Here is a 10,166-nt window from a genome sequence, read left to right as displayed (position 1 = left end):
AAAGAATGGAGAAAATCTCAAGATTGGTATATAGATGGAAAACATAATGAGTGTGAGAAATACCAGATCCAAGAGATTGAGAGGATCACTGGTCAGAAGGTCCTCAAGACTGATAAACGTATTCATTTGTTAAGTGGGGTAATGGAGGGCGGGAAGAAAAATATATTAGAGTGGAGTGGGAACTTTGATGGTTATCAACCGGATAATAAATATTATAATTTTAAAATGGTATGTGGATCGGGAGGAGGACAGACCACGTCCCTCCGTGAAATATATCATTTTATAAACGCACAGAGAAAGGTGCTTAATGTAAAGTTTATCAATATCCTAGATGGGGATGAGTTCCATAAGAGAATGGAGTTGTTTAAAAAATTAGAAAATGAGCAAATATTCATAGGATCAACGAGGAATTTTGAATGTCGTGTGGTCCTTGGAGGTTAAGTAAGGACTCCCCCATTCACTTACATGTAAAAGGAGAAAGGGGTGTCGCGGTAATAAGGGGAAAAATGGGCAGTTTGGGAAAAAGCCTCATCTAAATACATGGGTGTCCTGGAAGCCCCATTATCTCCCTACTAATATACACACCCAACCTATCCACCAAGCTTCTTCCGAATGCGTCCACAACCCCTGAGATATCTTGTTGACTAACAGACAAACAAGACAAGAAAGATGTCATGCAGAGCATCATAATTGCAAAATGCCTAAAACAACTATGACCTTAAAATCATTGGTGGTTGAATTCAGTGGCCTGATATGGAAATCCTCTTTAAGTTTCAAGTCACTCAGATGAAAATTGAGCATTTTAGAAATTTCACCTGTTGTTGACATTTGGCCTATGTTGACCTTTTGGCATATGTTGACTTCAAAAATGTATTGGTGGTTAAATTCAATGACCAAGTATGCAAATCCTCTTGAAATTTCAAGCCGATTATATGAAAATGGATTATTTTAGAAATCTGGCCTACGTTTACATTTTCAGCTTAAAACCTCAAAAAGAATGGGTGGTTGAATGCAGTGACCTGATATGCAAATCCTGTTCAAATTTCAAGTCAATCAGATGAAAATTGACGATTTTAGAAATTGCACCGAATTTGTGACCTTTGGCCTATGTTGACCTTTTGGCCTATGTTGACCTCAAACATAATTGGTGGTTGATTCCAGTGACCTGATATGCAAATCCTGTTCAAATTTCAAGTCAATCGGATGAAAATTCACGATTTTAGAAATTGCACCGAAGTTGTGACCTTTGGCCTATGTTGACCTTTTGGCCGATTGTTGACCTCAAACATAATTGGTGGTTGATTCCAGTGACGTGATACACAAATCCTGTTCAAATTTCAAGTCAATCGGATGAAAATTGACGATTTTAAAAATTGCACCGAAGTTGTGACCTTTGGCCTATGTTGACCTTGTGCCTATGTTGACCTCAAACATAATTGGTGGTTGATTCCAGTGACCTGATATGCAAATCCTGTTCAAATTTCAAGTCAATCGGATGAAAATTTACGATTTTAGAAATTCCACCAAAGTTGTGACCTTTGGCCTATGTTGACCTTTTGGCCTATGTTGACCTCAAACATAATTGGTGGTTGAATTCAGTGACCTGATGTAAATCCTGTTCATATTTCAAGTCAATCAAATGAAAATTGAGGATTTTAGAAATTTCACAAAGTTGTTGACCTTTGGCCTATGCTGACCTTTTGACCTCAAAATCAATACACTTCTTCCTTATGACGAACTCTACAGTTTGGTGAAGTTTTGTGAGGATCGGTTTAAAATTGTGACCTGTAGGCGATTGACAAACAGACAGAATAATGCACAAGATCGACCAATATTCTTGAAAAATCTTCGTTTTTCACAAGGAACAAACAGACAGGGGTGAAAACATACCTCCCTCAACCTTCAGTGGAAGAGGTAATTATATAATGCTACCTTTTTTATTTGAATACTTAGTCGAGCCTCACATGAGAACTAACACATTGAACTGTGTTGAACTGTGTGTTGAACTGTGTTGAAATGTGTTGAACTGTGTGTAACACAATTGAATAAAGGGAACGGGAGACTAGAGTGGGAGTGAGCGAGGTAAGCACAACAACAATCGAGAACAGGGACATCGGGAGATCTGTGGAAAGAGAGATAGCTGGGAGGGGTACTTGAGATAAACAAGATGGACACTACAGGAGAGATTTCAGGAATTATTTTATTGTGACTGTGGTTTTTAATTTGTGTTTTTTGGAGGTTTTTAAATTATTTTTTTTAATGGAGGTTCTTAAATCTTGAACTGCACAAACTAACATTTGAGTTTTCATTTTATATTAAACCAATCATTGATCCATGTTTACGTGAATATTTCCATGTCGACTGGCATGTTTTATGGCAATATAAAAATATGAACTATGACCATCATAACATCATAAGTTCTAATAATGTACACATTGACGAGACGGATTTATGGAAAAAGGCCATGTAAAAGCTTCTAGGTGCATTTTTGGGTAAAAGTTGGGAACCTCACTTTTTAACATAATTCGGGTATGCTGAATTCGATTAACCCGGTTCCCAAGCCGAACTTTGAGCTTTTGTTTGAGTTATGAATAAGCTGCTGAATAACTTGGGCATTGGTGAACTCACAGAGGAGACAATCAAATCTGCAGAAGCGTTCGTCTGCAGAATATATAATGTGCATAGAACAACCTCTGTTGATTCAGCATGACATATGTTGTTCTCCAAGACTGGTAAACCAGAAGCAATGTCACCGACAAGTGATGCTCTTCATTTCCATTTGATGCGAGTACACCTTCAAGTCATGGTATGGAGAAATGCTCATTATGCCATACCTGACCTTCCTGCACCTGTGGAAATGGGATGGAAACGAGGTGATTCAGGTCTAGAGCCTATTCTGATGTCACTGAGTCCAATCCCAGAAAGTTGCCTCGAGATGATTTGTTGTGCATGCCAGAAGCAATGCAAGACTCGATGCTGCAAATGTCGCTATTCAGAGTTGAGGTGCACATCAATGTGTGCCAGTCAGCAACAGAGTGATGATCAGTTCCCTTGTATGAATTTGATGTAGTTTGGCAAAACAACATGTGTGACATTCCTGAATGTTTGTGCTTCATCTCCATGTATACTTAATTTTAGAATAAATGGTTGCATGAAACATTGTCTTATTAAAACCATTTCCCATTTTATAGTGTCCAATTTCAATATCAGTTTGAATGTCCCTTTCAATATGTCGCCAACCATAATATAGACTAGAAGGATTTATGAAAAAAAGGCCATGTATAAGCTTCTAGGTGCATTTTGGGGTAAAAGTTGTAAAGTTAAAGTAAAACAGCTGCATGTACAGTCATGTGAAAAAGTAAGTACACCCCATGTAAAGTTTTGACTTTTTCAACATATTTCAACATACAGCTATTTGATCTTCATTTCAACAATATTGAAAGATAAAGGTGATATAATATAACAAATATCATGAAACATTTACATTTTGTAGTCCATTGTATAATTTAAATAAACATAAATGCAAATTTTGCATGTGGAAAAAGTAAGCACACCCCTACAATCCCACATTTATCATGACTTCAAATACCTAAAATTAGAATCAGGTGCACCAGCTCAGGTGAAAATGATTAGAACATCGTTGGAGAGGTTCTTGGAGGCACCTGTCTTATTTAAACCTCAGACATTGTTTGGTTTGCTCTTTGTTGTTGAAGTGTGTAGCATCACCATGCCTTGATCAAAAGAGCTCTCTGGGGCCTTCAGAAAGAAGGTTATAGATGCCTACGAGTCTGGGAAGGGATATAAAAAGATCTCCAAACAATTTGAAATCAATCATTCGACTGTCCGGAAGATCATCTACAAGTGGAGAAGATTCCAAACAACTGCCAACTTGTTCAGGCCAGGCCGCCCCAGCAAGTTCAGCCCGAGAGCAGACCGCAAGATGCTGAAAGAAGTGTCTAAGAACCCCAGAATGTCATCACGAGACCTACAGGTAGCTCTTGCCACTGTTGATGTCAAAGTGCACGAGTCTACCGTTAGAAAGAGGCTGCACAAATTTGATCTACATGAGAGGTGTGCCAGGAGGAAACCTTTGCTGTCCAGAAAGAACATCAGGGCAAGACTAAAGTTTGCCAATGAACACCTAGGCAAAGACCAGCACTTCTGGAACAATGTGCGCTGGACAGATGAGTCAAAGGTAGAGCTATTTGGCCACAGTACCAGAAGGCATGTTTGGCGAAAACCAAAGACAGCATTTGACCACAAGAACCTGATACCAACTGTAAAGCATGGTGGTGGAAATATTATGGTTTGGGGCAGCTTTGCTGCATCAGGGCCTGGGTAGCATACCATCATATAATCCACGATGAATTCTTCATTGTACCAGAGGGTGCTTGAGGATAATGTGAGGCCATCTGTCGGAAAGTTGAAGCTCAACCAAAGGTGGACCTTGCAACATGACAATGACCCTAAACATACCAGTAAATCCACCAAGGAATGGCTGAAAAGAAAGAAATGGAGGGTTCTGGAATGGCCAAGTCAAAGCCTGGATCTAAATCCCATCGAGATGTTGTGGGGGGATTTGAAACGAGCTGTGCATGCAAGAAACCGCTCAAACAGCGCACAGCTGAAATAATTCTGCATGCAGGAGTGGGCAAAAATTTCTCCCTGTCGATGTCAGAGACTGGTAGACAGTTATAAGAACGCCTAGTTGAGGTTGTTTCTGCCAAACGGGGCAATACCACCTATTAGAGCCAAGGGTGTACTTACTTTTTCCACATGCGAAATTTGCATTTATGTTTATTTAAATTATACAATGGACTACAAAATGTAAATGTTTCATGATATTTGTTATGTTATATATGTTTAGCCTGGTATTGGGCTAGCGGCTAGGGTGCCAGCTTAGGATCCGAGGATCCTAGGTTCGAATCCCGGTCGATCGCTGAATTAACGCCAGGGGGGTTGACTCAGCCTGTCATCCTTCCGAGGTCGGCAAATTGAGTACCAGTTCACTGGTAATTCCCTGTTTGTCGTAAAAAGGCGACAAAAAGGGTTGGCGGCAGGAAGGGCATCCGGCCGTAAAACATTGCTTCAAAAAGGGGACCAAAAAACAACAACAACCACGGTCCCCGAAAAAGGCCAACCCCTGCTTGCGGGGAAAAATGGCCTCTAAAGGTGGTGTATCACCTTTATCTGTCAATATTGTTGAAATGAAGATCAAATAGCTGTATGTTGAAATATGTTGAAAAAGTCAAAACTTTACATGGGGTGTACTTACTTTTTTTTCACGTGACTGTATATACATGATATATAAATGCTTGTTCAAAGAAATTATCCAAAAATGGCAATTTGGTGGCCATTTTGTTTATGCTAATTAGAAGGTCAAAAACTCAAAATTCGGCTTGGGAACCGGATTAAACGAATTCAGCATACCCTAATTATGTTGAAAAGTGAGGTTCCCTACTTTTACCCAAAAATGCACCTAACATTCACATCTCTCCGAAATCCGTCTTGTCTAACAGATCATTTGATGAATCTATGGTACCTATACATGTACATGCATAGCATTTGCTGCAATAGTGATCACAACATACGCACATATTTATGCATTTTGTGGCCTAATCATTTGCAATTATAAGGCTAGAAACACCAATCTAAATGTCGTCGATAAGCATGCTTGCATTTCAGAATGAAAAATTAATTCATTAGAAAATGGCAGTCTCATCATGGGAGCTCTTGGTCACCACCGGCTAATAATAGCTTTTGGATATTTAAGTGAAATTGGATTTTGACTCGCTCTAGTCTGAATTATGCATCCAACGAATGGGCAAATACTTTATTGGCCGTGTTTGAAGTTAATGCATGATCGTTATTTAATGACACATTTATGTATACATCCAAATTGTTAATGTAACAAGTGCAAATGATTACTTTGATTTTGAGGAAAGAATCATCCTTTCCAATAGCCTGGCTGGAAACCTCATTATCGATTAATTTTAGCATACAGTTCACCATATTATTAACAAATACTGTATATTGGTGAAATGACGCAAGCATATCTTATCCAGTTTCATAAACCAGTTTTGCACAGTAAGTACTCTTTCTTCTGGTCTGCCCTCACACACACACTATCTAGTCTGAAGTTCTTAGAAGTGGCTCAAGACTGCTTGTTGGCCTACAGACAAGCAAAAGACAAATGAAGAATTCTCAGTCATAAACTTTTGCTTCTGGGCCAAGTGACATAAATTTTCTATCGAGGTATCTTGTTAAACTACTATGGATAATTCAGGTTGGGAAAGAGGCATTGATGACGTTGGGTTTGTGAAGGAGGGAATCGAGGATTTGAAGTCACATTTTACATTGTGTGGATGTTCTTTGGGTCCGTGCTAGTAGTAAGGATAAGCAGAAGGCATTTACTAATGATAAAAAAACAGGACAAGAGTCCGACCCACATGAGTCGAGGAGTAAAGAGTCCAGCTGAGAAAATAACTCAGCAAGTCAAAAGAGAACATGAAAATGATAATAGTCAAAAGTATCATCTTCCTATAATTCACCAAATGTCTGTCCGTCTGTCTGTCTGTCTGTCCGTCTGTTCCCAGGTACGGTACCGCAAAAACGGCTGAACCGATCGCAATGACATTTTGGGTGGGTAATCCTGGGACCCCCTGGAGTAAAATCGGCTATATTGTTTTTCTAATTTTTCCAATTTCCAATTTTTCCAAACACATTGGAATAATATTTACCGATATGAACAGCGATGTGGCTTTTATTGAAATTCTACAAATACTGTTTCGATTTTGATGATTTGTGTGTGATATGATTTAACGGATGTTTATATAAATCGTTTAAAATAAAATAAAATCCTTAAATTTCTGATATTTTGCCTTTTCCTTTGGGCCTCCCAATTGAAGCCCCGTCCTTAGGGTGGGTACCGTTGCTAGTACATATAATAACAGCAAGGCATTATTTAAGTATAGAAGAGGTAAAGAAGATGCTAATAAAAGTGTGTCTTACTTGAGGAACAGCACAGGAAGATTGGTTGGTGATTAAAGTGAGATGGCAAGCTTATTAAATAATTATAATGCTTCAACATTTATACAGGAACAGTCAGGGGAATTACAAATATCTGAGAGTATCCTATCTATCTCATAAGTGAGCAAGGGATTTTAGAGGAGATTCAAGTAAGAGTAGAGGGATGTGAACAAGCAACTACGTAACCTTGCAGATGATAAAGGCAGATAATATGCATTCAAAAGTATCGATCAAGGTAACCGATATCTTTAATAGCTTATTGGAGTCAGGACAGCTACTGGAGGATTGGAGAGTAGCAAATGTAACAGCATTATCCACGAAAGGATCCAGAGCAGAATTGGGGTGCAATAGACCTGTTAGCTTGTCTAGAGTTGTGGGAAAGGTGTTGGAGACGTTAATTAACGGATAAGGAACCATTTCAATAAATTCAAACTAAAGAAATTGGCGTGTTCACGGAATTCCTCAAGGGAGGTCATGTTGAACAAATTTATTGGAGTTATCATGATGTACCTCTCCTTATGTCAGTTGTCAGAGAAACAATCTACAGGTGATTGTGGTGAAAATGTAAGTTGAACCCAGGTGTGACGCTCACTTAAACCACTGGGCGGTGTCTATAAGACCTCGGGACGTCCGCGACTCGAGGCCACTCCTGCGACTTTATACAATGACATGTAGAATTGAATGGTACGTACCCACTTATATTCTAGGCTTGCTTGCATTGACTGATATATCCAATCTTTCTCATATGATGCCTTGATCCTGACATATATGTTGCATGGTGTATTTTACAGGATGATGTTACGATCTAATTGAAATTAAACCTATCTATGGGACGAGTTGTGGATTTGGTTGATTTTCACAACACTTAATTTCAATTATGATCTTCGGAAATGGCGGGACACGAGTCTTGCGATGGCCGGATGAACGCAGATCACAGACGAGCGTTCCCGACATTCTCCGCGCTCCTGCGAGGCCCACCTCGGAGAAGAATGACCGGCGGAGGACCCGTCGAGCTAGCTCCAGCTACGGAGCTCCGCCTACTCTCGCCGCCGGTCTGCCTCAAAAGGACCGGATGCGATGGGGACCTCGCAAGCCTTTTGCGGGACCGCGTCGTCAAAACGCAAACTGCTCTCCTGAGGCCCGAACGCCGGAGCAGGCATGACGGACTCCGGCAAGGCGCCTCCTGAAGGAGGCCACTGGGAAATGTCCTGGGCCGCAACCCCGTCGGAACGACGGACCCGCTTGGCGCCGAAGGTACGAGTCTAGCCTCGGTTGCTCGAAACGCTAACGGCTCCGTCCGAGAGAATCATCCTAGATTTGCGTGCCTCGGCCCAAGATGAGATTCCCACGCGAGTGATCATGACTCCCATGTCGGCCATGCCTCCACACGGCCGGCACACTCCGACCACTCGCTACTCGGTGGAATCGCCTCCTCCGCACGGGCCGGACACTCCGACCACTCGCTGCTCGGTGGAATCGCCTCCTCCGCGCGGGCCGGCACACTCCGACCACTCGCTGCTCGGTGGAATCGCCTCCTCCGCACGGCTCGCGCACTGCTCGTCGGGATCACGCCGTGCCTCACACGGCCGGCTCACCCTGACCACTCGCTTCTCGGTGGAACCACCTCCTCCGCGCGAATCGCGCACTGCTCGTCGGAATCACGCCGTGCCTCACACGGCCGGCTCACCCTGACCACTCGCTTCTCGGTGGAACCACCTCCTCCGCGCGAATCGCGCACTGCTCGTCGGAATCACGCCGTGCCTCACACGGCCGGCTCACTCCGGCTGCTCGGGCACTGCGCCCTTCGCGGGCACCACTCTGCGAGGCCGGCAATTCTGATCGCGGCTCGTCGAAATCCCACCTACGCGCGAATCGCGCGCTGCCCCATCGCGGGCACAACCCGATCAATCGCTGCACGGTGGAATCACCTCCTACGCGCAAATCGCGCACTGCGCCCTTCGCGGGCACCACTCTGCGAGGCCGGCGATTCTGATCGCCGCTCGTCGAAATCCCACCTACATGTGGCTACTCAACGAGGCCGGCGAACTCCGCTGCCCGGAATCGCCTCAATGGAGGCTCGCTTGGCACCATGCGAGGACTCGTCGCAGCACGGATGAGTTTCTAAGGACGTCGAGCGGGACCTTCATAGCCTTTCACGACACTCGGGCTTATGCTTATGATAGATGATCGTGTACCATGTGTATTCTATATGACTAACTATGTCTCAAACTCCGGACAAAACACGGCCCGAAAGCTAAACAAACGAGACGCTACTTCAGGGCATGATATGTATTCGATCCTTTGACCCGAAAGCTAACAAACGAGACGCTACTTCAGGGCGTGATATGTATTCGATCCTCTGACCCGAAAGCTAACAAACGAGACGCTACTTCAGGGCGTGATATGTATTCGATCCTTTGACCCGACAGCTAAACAAACGAGACGCTACTTCAGGTCGTGCAGTCTATCGCTGCCAAGCATGCTCGCCCTCTCGACTCGGCGTGCTCGCCCTCTCGACTCGGCGAAGCCGCACTGGTTCAACGGGCCGAGCTCAACTTTCGGTTTCCCTCGTACGCGGTGCGCCCTAGATAATACTTTTCGCTCGTCGGCCGGGTTCGTATTCCGTACACCGATCTCGAGCCTGCTCGAATGCTGCTGCCCAATGGACGCGAGACTTTAGATTTCGGAGTGCTACTTTACTCCGTCTGGGGATACCGCTCAGCTGGAACTCGCCGTCAAACCCGCCCGCACGCGCCCGAACCAATTGATGACGTCATCGACTAAATCACGCGTTTGCTTTACAGCACCATTTAACTGTTTCCCGCGCTTGCGTCATCAGAGTTCGTCTACCTGGGTACCTCTACAGATAGCAGAAATACTCAATCTGACCGCCCCTGCCCGAAAGTGCGTGTCATAACGTGGCGGCCTTCGAGGGTGACTAGCCAACATCGCGGACTTATGCCGTTAATCGATAAGGCACGGGGCATTTGGGGGTGCACGGTGACCCCATGACACGGTGACATTGAGCGTTGCGCCCGACTCCCTCGTCTCCTGAGCAAGCCACGTGGGCACCGGCCCGCCGGATCGCCCTTGACTCTGGGCTTGTTGCTTCTAGGACAGGTTCTCCTGGCTCGCCT

The 10,166-nt window shown here is 43.7% G+C and overlaps 1 long non-coding RNA gene across 1 annotated transcript; it reads left to right on the top strand.

Moving 5' to 3' along the window:
* The first annotated feature begins 7,592 nt into the window (after positions 1 to 7,592).
* LOC144891160 (uncharacterized) lies at positions 7,593 to 7,862 on the top strand. Its single transcript, XR_013622750.1, has 2 exons — positions 7,593 to 7,713; positions 7,821 to 7,862. It is a non-coding gene; the product is annotated as an uncharacterized LOC144891160 (long non-coding RNA).
* Positions 7,863 to 10,166: the final 2,304 nt, after the last annotated feature.

This window comes from Myxine glutinosa, chromosome 3, assembly GCF_964187855.1.
Source record: "Myxine glutinosa chromosome 3, kmMyxGlut1.1, whole genome shotgun sequence".
Lineage (NCBI taxonomy): Eukaryota > Metazoa > Chordata > Myxini > Myxiniformes > Myxinidae > Myxine > Myxine glutinosa.
The sequence above is the reverse complement of the archived record's forward strand: the minus strand, read 5'-3'. Positions and strand labels throughout refer to the sequence as shown.